The sequence below is a fragment of the Erpetoichthys calabaricus genome, chromosome 2, assembly GCF_900747795.2.
Source record: "Erpetoichthys calabaricus chromosome 2, fErpCal1.3, whole genome shotgun sequence".
Taxonomy (NCBI): domain Eukaryota; kingdom Metazoa; phylum Chordata; class Cladistia; order Polypteriformes; family Polypteridae; genus Erpetoichthys; species Erpetoichthys calabaricus.
In genome coordinates, this window is record NC_041395.2 from 195,095,254 (window position 1) to 195,115,412 (window position 20,159).

Below are 20,159 nucleotides of genomic sequence, written 5' to 3' on the forward strand. Positions count from 1 at the left end.
CGGGTGGGGGGACGGATCCTAACTGTTGTTTGTGCGTATGCACCGAACAGCAGTTCGGTGTATCCACCCTTTTTGGAGTCCCTGGAGGGTGTGCTAGAGGGCATACCTTCTGGGGACTCCCTCGTTCTGCTGGGAGACTTCAATGCTCACGTGGGCAATGACAGTGAGACCTGGAAGGGCGTGATTGGGAGGAATGGCCACCCCCAATCTGAACCCGAGCGGTGTTTTGTAATTGGACTTCTGTGCTCGTCACGGATTGTCCATAACGAACACCATGTTCAAGCATAGGGGTGTTCATATGTGCACTTGGCACCAGGACACCCTAGGCCTCAGTTCAATGATCGACTTTGTGGTCGTGTCGTCGGACTTGCGGCCACATGTCTTGGACACTCGGGTGAAGAGAGGGGCGGAGCTGTCAACTGATCACCACCTTGTGGTGAGTTTGCTTCGATGGTGGGGGAGGATGCCGGTCAGGCGTGGTAGGCCCAAACGTGTTGTGAGGGTCTGCTGGGAACATCTGGCAGAGCTCCCTGTCAGAAGTAGCTTCAACTCCCACCTCCGGCAGAACTTCGACCATATCCCGAGGGAGGTGGGGGGACATTGAGTCCGAATGGGCCATGTTCCGCGCCTCTATTGTTGAGGCAGCTGACCGGAGCTGTGGCCATAAGGTGGTCGGTGCCTGTCGTGGCGGCAATCCCCGAACCCGTTGGTGGACACCGGCAGTGAAGAATGCCGTCAAGCTGAAGAAGGAGTCCTACAGGACCCTTATGTCCTGTGGGACACTGGAGGCAGCTGATACGTACTGGCAGGCCAAGCGGAATGCGGCTTTGGTGGTTGCTGAGGCAAAAACTCGGGCGTGGGAGGAGTTTGGGGAGGCCATGGAGAACGACTTTCGGACGGCTTCAAGGAGATTCTGGTCCACCATCCGGCGTCTCAGGAGGGGGAAGCAGTGCAGTGTCAACACTGTATATGGTGGGGATGGTGCACTGCTGACCTCGACTCGGGACGTTGTGGGTAGGTGGGGGGAGTACTTCGAAGACCTCCTCAATCCCATTAACATGCCTTCCAATGAGGAAGCAGAGCCTGGGGACTCAGAGGTGGGCTCCCCATCTCTGGGACTGAGGTCACCGAGGTGGTCAAAAAACTCCTTGGTGGCAGGGCCCCGGGGGTGGATGAGATACGCCCGGAGTTCCTCAAGGCTCTGGATGTTGTAGGACTGTCTTGGCTGACACGCCTCTGCAACATCTCATGGACATCAGGGACAGTGCCTCTGGACTGGCAGACCGGGGTGGTGGTCCCCCTCTTTAAGAAGGGGGATCGGAGGGTGTGTTCCAACTACAGAGGGATCACACTCCTCAGCCTCCCTGGAAAAGTCTATTCAGGGGTCCTGGAGAGGAGGGTCCGTCGGATAGTCAAGCCTCGGATTCAGGAGGAACAGTGTGGTTTTCGTCCTGGTCGCGGAACAGTGGACCAGCTCTATACCCTTAGCAGGGTCCTGGTGGGTGCATGGGAGTTTGCCCAACCAGTCTACATGTGTTTTGTGGACTTGGAAAAGACATTCGACCGTGTCCTTCGGGGAATCCTGTGGGGGGTTCTCCGAGAGTATGGGGTACCGGCCCCCCTGATAAGGGCTGTTCGGTCCCTGTACGATCGTTGCCAGAGCCTGGTCCGCATTGCCGGCAGTAAGTCGAACCTGTTTCCAGTGAGAGTTGGACTCCGCCAGGGCTGCCCTTTGTCACCGATTCTGTTCATAACTTTTATGGACAGAATTTCTAGGCGCAGCCAGGGCGTTGAGGGGGTCCGGTTCGGTGGGCTCAGGATTGGGTCACTGCTTTTTGCAGATGATGGTGTCCTGTTTGCTTCATCAGGCCGTGATCTTCAGCTCTCTCTGGACCGGTTCGCAGCCGAGTGTGAAGCGGCTGGGATGAGAATCAGCACCTCCAAATCCGAGACCATGGTCCTCAGCCGGAAAAGGGTGGAGTGCCCTCTCAGGGTTGGTAGCGAGATCCTGCCCCAAGTGGAGGAGTTCAAGTATCTCGGGGTCTTGTTCACGAGTGAGGGAAGAATGGAGTGCGAGATCGACAGGCGGATCGGTGCGGCATTCGCAGTAATGCGGGCTCTGCATCGGTCTGTAGTGGTGAAAAAGGAGCTGAGCCGCAAGGCGAAGCTCTCAATTTACCAGTCGATCTATGTTCCTACCCTCACCTATGGTCATGAGCTATGGGTAGTGACCGAAAGAACGAGATCGCGAATACAAGCGGCTGAAGTGAGTTTCCTCCGCAGGGTGTCTGGGCTTTCCCTTAAAGATAGGGTGAGAAGCTCAGTCATCCGGGAGGGGCTCAGAGTAGAGCCACTGCTCCTCCGCATCGAGAGGAGCCAGATGAGGTGGCTCGGGCATCTGATCAGGATGCCTCCCTGGTGAGGTGTTCCAGGCACGTCCAACCGGGAGGAAGCCCCGGGGAAGACCCAGGACATGCTGGAGGGACTATGTCTCTCGACTGGCCTGGGAACGCCTTGGGATTCTCCCGGAAGAGCTAGAAGAAGTGGCCGGGGAGAGGGAAGTCTGGGCATGTCTGCTCAAGCTGCTGCCCCCGCGACCCGACCTTGGATAAGCGGGAGACAATGGATGGATGGATGGATATATATATATATATATATATATATACTGTATATATATATATATATATATATATATATATATATACTGTATATACTGCGGTGGGTTGGCACCCTGCCCGGGATTGGTTCCTGCCTTGTGCCCTGTGTTGGCTGGGATTGGCTCCAGCAGACCCCCGTGACCCTGTGTTCGGATTCAGCGGGTTGGAAAATGGATGGATGGATGGATATACACATATACACATATATTATATATATATATACATACATATACACACATACATGCACTTACAATAACATAGAAATCAATATAAACAACATTAACATCATTATCATATGAGAATATGAAGTAATATATAAGAAGCACATTTCATATAAATATAAATTATTAAACAGTAAAATCTTCTTCTATAATTTGCTACCGTGGCTATTCGTTTGTCTGTCCAGGATTTTAAATCACCTGTAGCTTGCAAACCATTTCACCTATTGACTTGAAATCTGGTACACATATAGTACGTCACGTCTACTATCCGCTTTATGGGTGATGATTGTATTACTCTTTTTATCTTTATTTTATTTTATTGTAGAATCAACTCCTATCTGCACACACCAGGGCAGCCGTGGGCGGATGCGTATGGTGTATTCACTCCTTGTTATCGTGCATTGCGCTGTCACTGGTATTTTGAGAAAAGAATTTGAACAACATATAAGAAGCGTATAAATTATTAAACAGTAAAACATTAACATTTAAGAAGTAAAGTTACATTGAGTACTTCTGCAGTGCCTTCGGGTATACCTCATTTTTTGTTTGCCCATTACATGCTTAAATGTATACATTTTTTGGTGTACCTACCCGAGAACACACGACTTATAACCGACCGTGGGAGAAGCATTGAGTTTAAACACGCGTTGAGTTCATCTGCTGGTCTCCCTCGTGGAATAACTGGTAATGTTTGACTAAAATCTACAGTGAGTAAAACGACATTACCTCCTATTTTTTTTTTTACGATTTCTGAGATCTTGCTTTTTTCGGTTCAAGGCTTCATAAGCTCTTTTATGTTCCATTGTGTACTTATCCCAAACCATCATCTTTGAATGTTGCAAGACTTTCACCTTGTATGTAGATCGGGGTATTTACATTCATTGCATTCCTAGTCTGAATCACAATCTGATTGTATGGGTGGTTACCTGGCAGGTAACGCTGATGCTTGGTCATCAAGTCGTCTAACATCCGCCACGTGCCTTCTTTTAATTGCGAGAAGCAGATATACATAGCCAAATTCTCGCGCTTCGTTGCGGCGAAGTACTGCTTTTAATTTTTTATTAAGAAGAAAAGAAAACCTTTTTAAACTGATCGAAAATATACCAATAACAAGTTGTTAAGGATCTGTTTTTTTGTGAACCTCCCTTTTCACAGCTGTCGCGCTACGGCGTGTGTTTCGTTTATTTGACAGTATGTAGATCGCGGTAATTACATTCATGGCATTCATTTTCTGAATCACAATCTGATTGTATGGGTGGTTACCTGCCCAGTTACGCTTGTGGTTGGTCAGCAAGTCGCCTTACGTCCGCCACGTGCCCTCTTTCTGTTCCCAGAAGCAGATCATAGAATGGTTTTAATAGTTTACTTTCAAATAATGCAAAGAGTATGCGACACGTGTTTCTCCCTAATTCTGGGCTCATCAGGTGTACACACTCACTGCATCCCCTCTCGGGAATTGAATCTCTATCGTCAGTGCCAGAGTTGAAGCCCCTAACGTTGCGGTCAGCAAGTCGGCTAACATCCGCCATGTGCCGTCTTTCAGTTGCGAGAAGCAGATCATAGAATGGTTGAAATTGTTTACTTTCAAAGTATGCAAAGAGTACGCGACACGTGTTTCGCCCTAATTCTGGGCTCTTTATGCGTACACACTCATTGCATCCCCTCTCCGGAATCGAATCTCGAAGGTGAAGCCCCTAACGTTGCACTACGCCGTGTGGTTCGTTTATACCTCGTGTCTTCTCATTAAACTTTTATCTCGCGAATATGTTATTGCAATCCGCAGTGGGAGCGTTTCTATAAACTTAATTTAAACTTACGTTTTACACCGTGCTTTGTTTCCCTTATGAAGATGCTTGTATGCTTCACTCGCTCGCTTCTTATTGTTTCGCTCCCTTCTCAATTGTTTAATGAATTTTTTGTTCTTCGCTGTTTGCGGCTCTTCCTTTATTTCTCCCTACTGCGTTCACAGTCTTTTCACGTGATTACGTGGGAGGCGTGATGACGTGACACTCAACTCCGCCTCCCACGGCCATCGAGCTGCCGTCCATTACAGTATATTGTCAAAAAAGAGGTTCCAGTTATGACCATTACGCATTGAATTTCGAAATGAAACCTGCCTAACTTTTGAAAGTATGCTGTAAGGAATGAGCCTGCCAAATTTCAGCCTTCCACCTACACGGGAAGTTGGAGAATTAGTGATGAGTGAGTGAGTCAGTCAGTCAGTCAGTCAGTGAGGGCTTTGCCTTTTATTAATTAGTATAGATATATGTAGATATGTATATATATATGTAGATATGTATATATATGTAGATATGTAAATATGTATATGTATATATATGTGTCTGAATGTGTATATATATATATATATATATATATATATATATATATATATATATGTGTGTGTATGTATGTATGTATGTGTGTATATATATACAGTATAAGTATGTGTATATGTATATATGTATATGTGTGTGTATGTATGTGTGTGTGTATATGTATGTGTATATATATGTTGATATGTGTGTATATATATGTATATATATGTGGATGTGTATATGTATATATATATGTATATTTGTATATATATATATGTATATGTAGATATGTGTATATGTAGATATGTATATATATGTATATATGTATATGTATATATATGTTTACATAACCTCTTTAACACACTACTTCTCCGCTGCGAAGCGTGGGTATTTTGCTAGTATATATATATATATATATATATATATATATATATATATATATATATATATATATATATATATATATATATATATATATATACGATATATATCAATGAGGAAGCAAATAAAGAACCAACAAAAAGATATGATCAAAGTGGAACATATCATATTATATGTCTTGAATTTCAGAAAACATTGGATAAGGCACCACATGAGAGGCTGGGCATTAAACTAAATGAAGTGTGAGTTCAGGGTGTTTTTTATAGATGCAAAATTGTCTCAGTAACAGGAAGCAGAAGTTTATGGTGTGAGGAATCTTATTAGAATTGACTGATGTTAAGAGTAGTGTTCCACAGGGGTCAGAGTTACGGCCACTGCTGTTTTTATTATATATACATTTTGGTTAGGAATAGGAATAAGATGGTTAAGTTATTAGATAATACCAAGCTTGGTGGATTGACTGATTATCTAGAATACATTGAATCATTACAGAGGGACTCGGGCAGCATACAGGCTTGGGCAGATATTGTACCAATTACCACTTGTTAGCTTTCATAATGGTTTCTGATAGTGTCAAGTCCATGACAACTTCTAAGTCCTTCTCATAAGGTGTACTTTTGATTTACAGACCCGCCCCCCCACCACCATTGTGTATTCAAAAGTAACATTTTTACTTCCTATGTGTAATACTTTACATTTACACTACCAGTCAAAAGTTTTAGAATACTTCAGTTTTTCTTCAGATTTAATCAGTTGAAATGCAACAAATAACTTAAAGTGGAGAAAAGGTAAGCAGTAAACTCCCATAGGTTTAAATTTAAAGCCAAACGTGGTAACTTATTTCATTTAGAATGCCAGTCAATCAGTGCAAGTCACCTACTCTGCCTCCAACTAGAAAACCACAGACCATCACACTTCCTCCTCCATGTTTAGATATTTGGTATCACACACTGAGGAACCATCCATTCACCAGCTGAATGGCATACAAACACCCTGCATGATGAACGGAAGATTTCACATTTTGATTCATCTGTCCATACGGTTTTCTTCCAATCTGCAATAGTCCACAGCTGGTATTTCAAGGCCCTGTTTTATCCATTAAGAATGGCTTTCTCACTTACACTTGCCCTGTCAAACCTGCAGCACAAAGTCTCCTCTTTACAGTACAAACTGACACTTGCTTTGTTCAACCACTGTTAAGCTGTACTTGAAGCTGTTGTGCTGCGAGGGTGCCTATCACACAAACTAGTGGCCCTAAGAAACTTGTCTTCTGATTGGGTTGTGACTTTGGGTGTCCCAGATCTCTTCCTATAAGAGTTTCTTCCACTTTTCAATTGCCTTTGGATTATGTAGGACACTGTACTCACCTGAACATTTTTCATTCCTGAATTCCCGGGAATGCAACTGCTGTAATTCCCGGGCATACGGGAACGGCCAAGCTCGCATATACAGGGTGTAAAAGTGTAAAAATCGATCAAGAAATAACAAGAGTTATAGTTGAAAATAATTAAGGTGGCACCATTGCTGCAGCTTGCACTTCATCAGACAACAGCTTTGAACAGCAACTTGAAATTGCAATGCGTCAGTCTGTTGCATCCGCATTATCTGTGCTAAGAAACTTGCCATCACAGAATGATGACAAGAAACTGGATGCATCAGTAAAAGCTGAAATGACGGCGTTTCAGAGCAACAGCAAGCTCGGGCGTTGTTTAGAACAAGTGTAGCAGTATCTGATGATTGTGCCGCCTACTTCAGTGGAGGCAGAGCGTGCTTTCTCAGTGGCTGGCGTACTTCTGCACGAAGGTGTGCTCTTGCCTGGACGACCGCACGCTGGACACGTTGTTCTTTCTACGCTCTTATTACCGCAACTAAAGATACATGTACTTATATGACAGCATGAACTGCTTGTAGATAAGGTTAGTCTTTTATTTGTGTCAACATATTGCAGAACTTTTATTAAAAATAAGTGTCAGTCGTTCTAAAACCATTCACATGTGAGATGCCCGTGCACTGTGTCATCCCCGGGAATGAAATGCGGGATTCCCGAATTCCTGGGAATGGATAAATCCCGTCCGGGAATTGATTCCCTAGTACTCACTGACACTTTGATTTTTTTTGCAGTTTCTCTTAATGAAAGGCCTACATTTCTAAGGGCATTAATGCTCTGTCTTTTTTCATTTGTTAGTTGCCATTTTCTTGCCAGTGTAACTGTAATTTACAACTTTCTACAGTGTAATATTGTCCAAGTAGTACCTCAGAAGGTGCTGTAACACAGACTGTTCCAACTCTGCTTTAAGACAGACAGAGAGTTTTTAATTAATCAGAACTAAACTTGACATTATTTTAGAAGAATTAAGTGGATTGGTCTGGCAAACTTTGTTGGGATTAATGGTCTGCCCGTGTCTAGATTGTTGCAATGTTGTAATGTTCTTAAAAATGGCCTTAACCTCCTCAGAATTTTAAAATTTTCCTCTGAATACTTTTACTCTGTACAAATTAGGAAAATTTTACACTTTTCTAAAGAATACATTGAGGAGTTAATAGGGTCCACCTTAATAAAAGGATGTGTTTGTGTGTCTGTGTATCTATGTGTCCATCAGGTTGCTATGACTCAGACATTTCAAAGGATGGTGCATCACAAACATTTGTATTAATAAAATGCATTGTGTTTGTCATTCTAACAGCATATCACATATAGTCTGAATTTGTCATGCTTTTATTAATACTATGCCAAATGGCAAATAACAGAAACATGCATTGCATTTGTCATTCCAACAGATGGCTTATCATACACATTTGTAGCAATGTATTTTATTAATACAAATGTCTGTGATGTGTTATCTGTTGGAAAGATAAATGTAATGTATTCTAGTACTACATGCATTGCAAAATACATACCAATAGGAGCACTGAAAACGTTACTGCTGACATCCATGTTGATTACTTAGTTTTCAACAGGTCTTAGATGGGTAACACAGTTAGTCAAAACGATAACCTTATATTGAAGCAAACAAAAATGTGAAATATACTGAGTATAGTAGAATCATTGCACAGGGTCAAAGCTAAACATTAGGTGCTGGTGCCATAACATTTACAATTCAAAATGAGCTCAGAAGAGACCTGTGGGTTGGCAAAAATAGAAGGTACAACATGGCAATGTCATTCTCATAAGAGATGTCTGCTTCATCTGACCAAAAGTCTTGCAGGTCACACCAGGAATTTAAAGGTAAATTATCAGCCTGATGCATGTATAACCAAATCCATTTTAAGAATCGGTTGGCATATTATTTGCATATATTTTTAAGGCTATATGTTTGCAAAATGTCTGTAAACTGGAAGGATCTAGAAATAATGGTACCGCTCTCCATCCTAATCATAACAGGAATGGTTCCGTCTAACTAACACCAGATACATTTATGTATCCCCTGCTTTTCAGATGCTGTTTTTCATCAGTGAAGGGATCAGTAGTACTCTCCAACCAACCATTCAAAAAGCTGTGGAGTGTGATGTAAGCATTTGGTGAACACGAAGGATAATATAGCTTTCCAAAACAGTAAAAAGAAACAAACATTTAGGTGTTCTTACTGCTTTGCATTACACTCTGCTGTTTTCAGTTTCCAATTCCAATGTGTAGCTTAAGCACATCCCTTTCGTGGAATGATTTGAAAGGTACACCGAGGAATGACACAATACATGGTCACTTGCTCATTTCCTTTTCTCCCAACAGTTCTAAAACTGGAAAGGGAGGACCTCAGCCGCCCCCTGTTTCTACCCCTTCTGAGCCAGCCACTAAAATGTAAAGTAGTCCGGAACATAGTTTTCAGTAATCTGACCCAACTGAGAGGACAGAAGAGTGTAGGAAATGGGAATCCTTGTTATGAGAAGCCACTCAAATTGTGCTTCATGGCAGAAATAGTACTAATCTTTTATGTTGCCTGTTCTGCTGTTGTAAAATTAAAAGGGGGTGGGATAAAAGCCCCAATAACAGGTAATTGGATTTATTATTATTTCACAATATCAAAAGTATTTTTGTGATTCATGTACACTGTGCAAAATAGGAATTACAAACATAAACAGAATTTCTCTTCACCAGCATATTTTTCAGATAAAAAATAGTCACAGGTCTTTGCACACCTTTTGGAATTTCTACCTGCTATTTGGGATGAGAGTTTCTTGCATGAACACTATCAGTCCTAGCCAGTGTGAATGAGGGAATGCCAGTAAATTCCTTGTGAAATTTATGGTCATTTTATGTGGACAGTCATAACTTCAGACTAAGGAAATAATTTCAAATCATCATAATGCTTATAAGAAGTATTTCAATTTATTAGATTGGAAATCTGCAAAAAGAATTACATTTAAAAACAGAAGATGCATCATTAACACTGCCAAAGAGAAAAATTCTGTTAAGTCAGTAGCTCAGTGGCATTGTGAGAGAATACGCTGACTACAGAGTAATAATTCACTAAAATTTTGAAAACTTAAAAAATTGCAATTAGATACAGGACTTTTCACAATTCTGATTTAAATAGTGGGATTCTCCATTATTTTAATAATGATAATATAAAGAAATATCAACACAATTAATATTGTGAATAAAGCTCAATATAAAAACAAGCCATGAGTGAGCTTTGGTCGTTTATCAGGAATACTTTTAGAAGGAATCATGCACCTTACATACCTTTTAGGAAAAATGTTCATTATATCTGAGGAAGTAGAAAGCACAGGTAGTATCTTCAATGGAACAAATACAGCAGCTTTGAAAATCAATCAACAATAGCTAGTATAAGTATATGACCTTTAGATGAAAATCATCATGAAAATGTATAGATATGCTGGACCAAGGGCATCTGAGAACAGGCAAGCTTTGTATAAGACCAAATGACAAACAACTTTTTTTTAGAATATGGCCGTGACCCTGTGTTCGGATTCAGCGGGTTAGAAAATGGATGGATGGATGGATGGATGGCTTCCATGTGTGCCAGTAAAGTCAGAATTATCTCACCATGCAGAATGCCGCTGAAAATAATACCAAGTACATTTTTATATGGTGTTGGACTTCCAGCTACAAATGAAATATGACTCCAAAGAAAAACAGAAGAGCAAACTACTCAAGAAGTGATGAAAAAAGTCTGCATTAGTGCTCACAGGAGGTGAATTATTTTGCTGAGATTTAAGAAGTGTGACATCTATTGAAATAGAGACTGTAGCCTAATTGCAATCAGAAGGGATAAGGATTTTAGTACTTTCTCCAAATACACTAAAATTAATATTGGCAGCAAAGAATACCACATTTTGGATTGAATGGACTCAAAAAAGAGAGACACTAATGGGTCTGATGAGGAATAAATTGTGTGTAAAAGTAAATATTATGATTAATGACTAAGGATAAACAGTCCCCTCCAGCCAATGTTTTAATTCTTCAAGAAATAGATTACTAACATTATAATTTTTCTCAGCAGGGAACTATTTATAAGAACTGAAATGTTCCTGAATAAAGGGACAGTCTTTCTGTACACCAGGTTGGTTTTAAATATTGCTGTTTCAGAAGCTAAAAAGCATTATAAAATTTATTTATTTCAGTACTCATCATAAAGGGGAAGCTTTACTACCCTTACTACTCTGTTAATTGCTTTATTAGGTAAAATTACCTATTACCGAATTAATCCACTATTTGCTTTTAAAAGCCTGGATTTCTTAGGTCATGATTTCAGCAACATGTCCAAACTACAGTTCTGGGATGTCAGCCTATGCCAATTCCAGTCCCAAACTTATCACACATTACCTAATTGTGTGTATTTTCTTCAAATGGCTTGATCCATCTCATTACCAAGTTACACGAGTGAGTTGAGATTTTGTAATGTACAAGTATGTTTGGGTGATATTAACTTTTTCTCATGATAATTATTATCTTAATGAAATAAGTAAACTACTTTTATTTGCATACAATGCCCTGTTACTACTCTGGGGTATGTCTTGGGGTCCTTGGGTCCTGACCCAATGGCAATAAAGCAAATTACCATTATATCAAAAACTGAAATCAAGATTCAACAATATGTATTCAGAAATAGAAAAAAATTGGACATGACAGAAATAAAGTTCAAAAGCCTTTAAATTTACATAAGAATGAAATAAGTATTGTCTGCAATGGAGATTAAAGTATTTCCTACAATGAATACCTTGGTATTAGTGGAATTTCAGTTTTCATTACAACAAAAAGTTTTATTCTATAATAATGTCATCAAATCAGATTACTTTATTTCTTGTGTGGCTCAGTACAGGAATGACAGATGATCTCAAAATAATTTGGGGCACCAACTGGGTTATCCTGTTTAATGATAAAATGAAAATAAAAATGATTCCCATTGTTGTGTTACTTTGCCCTAAAATCGGGCTTAGTAAAATTAAAACAGACAAGAAATTAAGAGCAAATCAGGTCACTGTCTGGGAGGTCCATCTAGTGTCACGTTTTTTTCACATGTGATGCCTCCTTCCTGAAGTCTGCTGTGTACAGTATCTTCTCACAGGACCGGAAGGGGCGGAGCTAGGTGGCCCTCACTGGGTGAATTCACAGAACTGCGAGCAGAGAAGGAGAAAATAGCAGGTCATTACATACCTTGACAGAGCCCGTGAGGAGATCCACAGATGTGCATGCATGACACTTGTGAAAGGTAATCATTCAAAAACATGTTAATTATTCCTTTTTTTTTGTACTTAGGTTTGCAAAGGTGTATATGACTACCCTAATGCTTGTTTAGAGGGAAAGAAAAATTAAAATGAGTTAAACATTTGGTTTCCAGGGTGGTGATCTCTCTCCACTGGATTCCTATTGATGTTCACAGATAATTGGGGTGCTGAGAAGAAATAAAAACATGAAAGGCAAACAAATCCAGCAAGGGATTCACTGTATTTGCATGGCTGAAGTTTACCTGAGTATGACCTGTCCTACTTTTGTCAGGGTCTAAATAAAATGTAATTCATATGAAAAGTGGTCATTATTTGCACATACTCAAAAGCACAGAAATATATAATACAATTTATGGCTTGCAAAAATTGTGTACAGTATATAGCATGGTAAAAAGCAAATTGCTGCTTGCTGCTCAGTTCATAAACCCTATACAAAAAAGGCAAATATCACATCTGCCAAAGCAATTAAAGCATTATTTCTTTCCCTACACTATTAAAAAGAAAGCCTATAACGAGTCACATTAGCACGGCATTTATCATTTACTGTAACCTGAGTGACTTCAAATCCCATATTATAAAAAATAGCTTCATATAGTAGATGAGAGTGTAGCCAAGTGGAGTGTCTGCAGGAAGCTTTTAGGTAATCAAGATTGACAGAAACACTTTTTTTTTTTACTATCTAACATACAGTAAGGCCATTTAAGCAATACTGAAACAGAAATAGGAATTGTTTCCATTATCTTTTTTCAGGCCTTGCATTTTCTCCCCTTTCCTAATGGGTTTTAAAAAAGGTACTATGGGGCAGACTACTTACAGTACTGCAAACTAAAAAGGTATGGGTGCAGTACAGAAGAGATAAGTTCATGACCACAGCATTTTTTCAACAATAACCAGTTCCAGTTTCCAATACAACACACACCCATGCAATACTTTGTATTACTACTGCATGTGCATCATGATATCATGGTTCTCAGTTTATTAAATATTCCAAATTCCACCATATCAGAAACACCATCATTTGTCTGGAAAGAATATTTCTCCAGTCAAATTGATTTTGGTTGAACCTCAATTAAAAATGAAAATTAGTGAGATTGGGCATCCACCTTGACATTCCATTCTCCTCTACCATTTGAAATAGTAAAATTAAAATAACTAAGCAGCTTGTAGAAAGTTTAAACAGTTATCAGTTTTTATACATGATGACTTTCTATTGTAAATAAAAATGGCAAAAGACCCATTTCAAACTAATGTATTCCATATTCAATGGTAACTTTAATGACCAGCAATTTGCACACAGCACATAGTTAACCACAGCATAATTTTTGTATTTTAAAGGGGAGAGAAATGTTACTGTGCATTAATCGGATATTGTGTATTGTAGCTAAATTGCATTGCACTGTTGAATTTGTATTTTTGATTACTATTGCGTTGTTGTTTATTTGTACTTATTAGGTTTTTGACTTCATTCTTTCATTTAAGATTAAACATTCGTTCAGTCCAGTTTTCTTTATTATGTGAGTTTGACGAATAGTTTAGCAAATATTGATTTCATTCTTTGTCTGTTTCTTTACTGTCCCATTAGAGTATTATGTTTAGGGTTTTGTGAAATAATAATTGAATAGGCAGAGGTCTTTCTTAGCTTTATAACTAATCTTTGTACCTTCTCTTTCACATGGTTCTTTTTAAGTAATAGTTTCATTGTGCCATCCCATACAGGGTAGTGTTATGAAGAGTTTTCAATTCAATTCAATCCAATTCAGTTTAATTCTGTAAAGCGCTCTTCACTGAATGCAAGTGCTGAGCACTGTGACAGCTTCTCAGGTAAAAGGCAGGAACAGATTTACAAATTACATAATACAGAAATTAATATACATAAAGACACAGAATTGTTTAAACACAGAAAAAACACAATATGGTTGACTGGTGCATATTTAATCCTGGCTCAGCTACTAAATTCTAAAACTACTTCAATGTGATGTTGATGTCTCTGTGGCTTTCTCACAAGTCTCCTTGTTTGCACAGAATTTTGAGGGACAGGCTGTTCTTGCCAGTGTGGGAGATTTCATGTAGTGTCCAATCTCTGGTAACTGAATCAACAGACACATCCAAACACCAGGATATTTTTTTGCACTTTTTAAATATTTTATATATTTGTATCTCTTTTTGAAATACAGTTTAGTTTTATTTTTCACAGTTGTCTTTCAGGTTCAAAGATCGAATATTGATTCCTTAATTGTGGGTTTTGTTATCAAGAAATCGCTGAAGGTCAACTTATTAGGCAATTACTTTTCATAAACACAAATTTTGAGTTTCCAAAGCACAGAGTGCTGTTTTATTTGTTTTTAATATGTTTTGTAACATAAAACAATGTCAAATAAAAAAAATTGACATTCAGTGCTTTGAAATAAAGTACTGAAGAAAATAATTTTTCTTTATGCAACAGTTCTTATTTAGTAAAATTGATTAAGGGACTGCATATAAACTTGCAACAATTTTTAGGGAGTTTATTGAACTCACCAGATCATTCAAAGAACAGTATTTTCAATACTATAAGTATTGTGAGGAAATTAACCAAACAGAAAATATACATTAAAAAATTAGAATCATTGAGTATGATTAGTCAAGAAGGGAAAAATACTCATTAAAAATAACCTCAGTTAAAAGTGCAAATTTGCTGTAAACTATCTAGAAACAGAAATGTGTTTATTTGCAAATATATTATGACCTATATTTTCTCAGTTGATAGCAATACAGCTGAAATATATAGATGGTTAACCTTGTTGAGGTACTATTAAAATAGATGCAGGAGTTTAATAACCATATTGTTTGAGACTTGATAATTGCATTAACAATATTAATTTCAGTGCTCTTGAGAAATAATTGAGCAACATCATTGCACAGATTGTCAGACACAAAACAAACAATATATAAAATCAGTCACACACACACAATTAACAGCAAAATACATGGTGTCAACTGAAAAAAGAGAAAGTAAAACTTAAAAAAGCTAAACAATGATATGAATTCTGGAACAACTGGGCACTCCTAGATGGCCATGTAGTCTCTTACTAAGCATTCTAACAGTGCACACAGCTCAGTCCAGAGTCCATGAGAGCAGTAGTGATGCAGAAAGCAAAGCAGCAGGTTGAACTCTGGGATAAGAATGTAATGAGTTTAATTCCTTCCCACTTTATTTAGTTATCATACATAAAATAAGGGGAAAAAATTACTAATTAGAACAAGTAGACATGATGCATGTCACTGTAATAGAATTAACTTATAAAACAAAACACACATTAATGCATCACTACAATGTGGATTTAGGAACTATACCATATTTATTTAATGTGTTTGCAACTTTTCGCACTTACTGGCATATCATTGTTTAAAAGTTGAGGGTCCACTACAGGCTGTATGACATTTAATAGCCATATTATCAGAAGTATAAAATATTATCCTGTGATTCTAAAGAGCAGCCTGTGACACTCTGTGTAGTGGCAAAGTTGCCAGCAGACCACACAGTGGACATCTTGTAGTGCAGGACTGACCGGGATCAGATTTGTGAGAAGTCAGACATGGAAATACAGACACAAAAAGGTGGTATTTCCAAAACAAGAGTGGTTTTATTTACAGGTGCAACAAAACAACAAAAATAATGTCCCAGTCAAAAATAGTGAGCAATATATACAGTGAAGTTTCCAGTCCATGTAAAATAAAGAAGAAAATGTATATACACAAAAATTGGTAGTCTTCCTAAATGAAGAAAAGGAGTTCAGGAAGAAACTACATACGTAATAAAGTCCAAAGAATGCCAAAAATATTTACAAGGACAAAAACAAAAACAAAGTGCACCAAAACCCAAAATCTATATAAATAAACTGCTCAAAAAAATTAAAGGAACAGTTTGAAAACACATCAGGGCTCAATGGGAAAAAAAAACATTATGCTGGATATCTGTACTGATATGGACTGGGTAATGTGTTAGGAACGAAAGGATGCCACATTGTTTGATGGAAATGAATATTAATAGCCTACAGAGGGCTAAATTCCAAGACACCTCAAAAATCAAAGTGAAAAAAATGATACGGCAGGCTAGTCCATTTTGCCGAAATTTCATTGCAGCAACTCAAAATCGTACTCAGTAGTATGTATGGCCCCCACGTGCTTGTATGCATGCCTGACAATGTCAGGGTATGCTCCTAATGAAACGACAGATGGTGTCCTGGGGGATCTCCTTCTAGATCTGGACAAGGGCATCACTGAGCTGCCGGACAGTCTGAGGTGCAACCTGGTGTCGGATGGACCAAAACATAATGTCCCAGAGTTGTTCTATTGGATTTAGGTCAGGCGAGCTTGGGAGCCAGTAAATGGTATCAATCCTTTATTCCTTTTTTGAAGGTCGTCTCATTGTTGCACCTCTAGTCATTTGTTGCTAATTACATTAACACCAAAACAGCTGAAACAGATTAACAACCCCCTCTGCTACTTAATTGACCAGGTCAATATCCCAGAAGTTTCATTGACTTGATGCTATACTCTGAAAAAAATTGTTCCTTTAATTTTTTTGTGTATATAAATACCTCCACCAAAATAAGACTACACTAGGAGATATCTATAATACTGTATATACAATAAATTTACAAAATAAGGCACAAGCCGCTGTTTGATGTACTGAATAAAAAACCAAAATATACAAACCACACCACCAAATCAAAGACAACCCTTAACAGGTGGAAAGTGCCTCTTATAGTCAGGGCACAACTCTTTACCCAATCCCGTGACACATTACTCTCTTTCACCAATCGCAAAAGATGCAGGTGCTTTCTGCTCTTCTGCACAGGTGATCCTCTCAACCTTTGCAAGGCATGTAATAAATAGGGCTAGCGGCCTAGCGAGCACGAGCGTGAACTGGAGCGCATCCAGACATGTACTACAGAAGTAAGTACTTCTTTTCTTTGGGGAATTCCCTCATCACACTAATGCATGCATGCATACACGTTCTTAACTAAAATGCTTTGCACCTTTCTTTGCCAACGGCAGGATTAAAGAGACACTCGCCTTTATGACTGGTCCTCCAGCAGGCCTGACCTGGATGCGCGCTTGACCCGTAGCCGGCGTCCCGCAGTATAAACCTGCCGAAGACTAAGTTAAAATGACTGAGAAATGATTTAAACAGGTAATTGCTTTAACATTTATTTTGAAACGTCGACTTTGCCCTATTCATAGGACCTTTTCCTTTAAAGTGGTAATGCCTGGTTTATAAGCATCAATAATCTATACAAAATGGGAAACTAAATGAAATCAAATATAAAAATGAATCAAATCAAATATGAGAAATTAAGAAACTGGCTTTGAGCCAAATTAATCTTAAGCAAGACAAGTTTAACAAATAATTAATTTAGAAACAAAAATTAAGATGATTCATTTTTATAAAAAGGAAGTAAATCACAGTTCCTTCATAATATTTGGGACAAAGACACATTTTCCATGATTTACTTCTTCTCCACAGTTTAAAATTACAAATTAAACAATTTAGACATGATTAAAATGCACATTACAGATTTTCATTTAAAAGTATTTGCATACATTGCATACATGACTACACTTTTTAAACATGGTCTCCCTATTTCAGGGCACCATAATGCATTGAGCAATTGGCATCACAGGTGTTTGCGATTATTCAGATGTTTCATTGCTTCATTAGTGCAGGCATAAGATACGTAGGTTTGCTTATGCCCACGGACTACCTTTGGACTCTGTAGTTGCCATTGTTCAACATGAGGACAAGAGCTGTGTAAAGTGAATAAAACCACTAGAAACAATCAAACTTTAGGATAACCTAAATAAACTATCTGGAATATCATTTCAAAGAAAGAATACACAGTTAAATAATCAATAATAAGCTCAATAATCACCAAAGGACTGGTAGGCCAACGAAGACCTCCACTGCTGATGACAAAAGAATCCTCATTATGTATAAGTAATACAGAGGCCACAATACAAGATGCAAACCACTAGCTAGCCACAAAAACAGGATAGGCATATTACAGTTTGTGAAAAAGCACTTAAAATAGCCTGCTTATCTCTGGAAAAAAGTCTTGTGGATAGATGAGACAAAGATGAAACTGTACCAGAGTGATGGCAATAGCAAAGTGTGGAGATGACATGGTATGCTTTAGGGCAGTTCCTTTTCATCTGTTAAACGTGGTCGGGGTAGGGGAGAGTGTGTTAAGAGTTGGGCATGTACTGCTGCCACAGGTAGTTAAGATTCTAGCAGCTGCATTCTGCACTAGGTGCAATTGATTGATGTCTTTTTTGGGTAGTTCTGAGAGGAGTGCGTTACAGTAATCTAGCCCACTGAAAACAAAAGTGTGAGCTAGAGTAATTTCTCAGTATCTTGCAATGTTATAAGAGGTCTAACTTTTGCTATATTTCTTAAGTGAAAAAATGCTGTGATTTAAAATTCAGGTCAGAGTCAATAGATACCCCCAAATTCTTTACCTCTATCTTCACTTTTAATCTTAATGCATCGTATATTTCTAATACCCTCATTATATCTATTTTTGCCAATCACTAAAATTTCTTTTTTCTCCTTATTTAGTTTGAGAAAATTACTACTCATCCATTCACAAACACAAGTAAGACATTGTGTCAGTGAATCAAGAGAGTCTGGGTTATCTGGCGCTATTGATAAATACAGTTGTGTGTCATCAGCATACCCATGGTAGCTCACATTATGCCCCGAGATATACTGACCTAATGGAAGCATGTAAATTGAAAAGAGTAGCGGACCCAGGAAAGAGCCTTGTGGAGCATCATATAGAATATCATGTGTTTTTGAAGTATGATTACAACAGCTAACAAAATATTTTCTACCTGCCAGGTAGGACTCAAAACAATTTAAGACACTGCCAGAGAGGCCCAGCCATTGACTAAGGCGATTTCTAAGAATATTATGATCAATGGTATCAAATGCTGCACTCAGATCTAAGAGGATGAGAACAGATAAACAGCCTCTGTCTGCATTTACCCGCAAGTCATTTACTACTTTAACGTGCACCGTTTCTATACTGTGATTTTGTTCTGAAACCTAACTGAAACTTATCAAGAATAATATGTTTATTGAGGTGGTCATTTAGCTGCATAATGGCTGCCTTCTCTCGGATTTTATTTAAGAAAGGCAGGTTAGAAATAGGTCTAATATTTTCAAAAGCAGAGGAGTCAAGATTAGTTTTCTACGGCAGTCTTAAGACAGTCTGGGAAGACCCCCATATCTAATGATGAATTTACTATGTCAAGAATACTATCAATTAACACGCCAGATACTTCTTTGAAAAAACTTGTTGGTACTGGGTCAAGGACGTAGGTGGATGGTCTCAGTTGAGAAATTATTTTATATAAATCAGCTAAATCTATCCTGGTGAAAGAATATAATTTGTTTAAAATGGAGTACCGGGGTTTAAGAAGATCAGTATTGGGCAGATGTACTATATTATTTCTAATATCATCATTAATTTTTTGTTTAAAAAATACAGCAAAAGCCTCAAGTTTCACTGGAAGTTTTTTGGAGGCATTCCATTGAGTGACCTGGGTTCTACATGTAAAATTTTGCTCTTGTCTGCCCTCACAGAGTAGCAGGGGTGGCTTGAGCTCAGTGCCAGTAGCATGACAATCTGCAGTGTGATCTATCAACAGAGAAACAGTGCCATGCAGAGTGTAATGGTCAGTGTGGTTGCCTTTTAAGAAGGCCATTACATTAAACTCTTCTTTTCCCTAAGAATATCCCTATTTTACTATTTTTACATGGTCCCAGGCCATCACATGTGAGGGCATAATGCCTCTGGAGAATTTAGTGCAATTTGGGCTTGAAAGACTAATCACTCTGCAGTGCACCACCA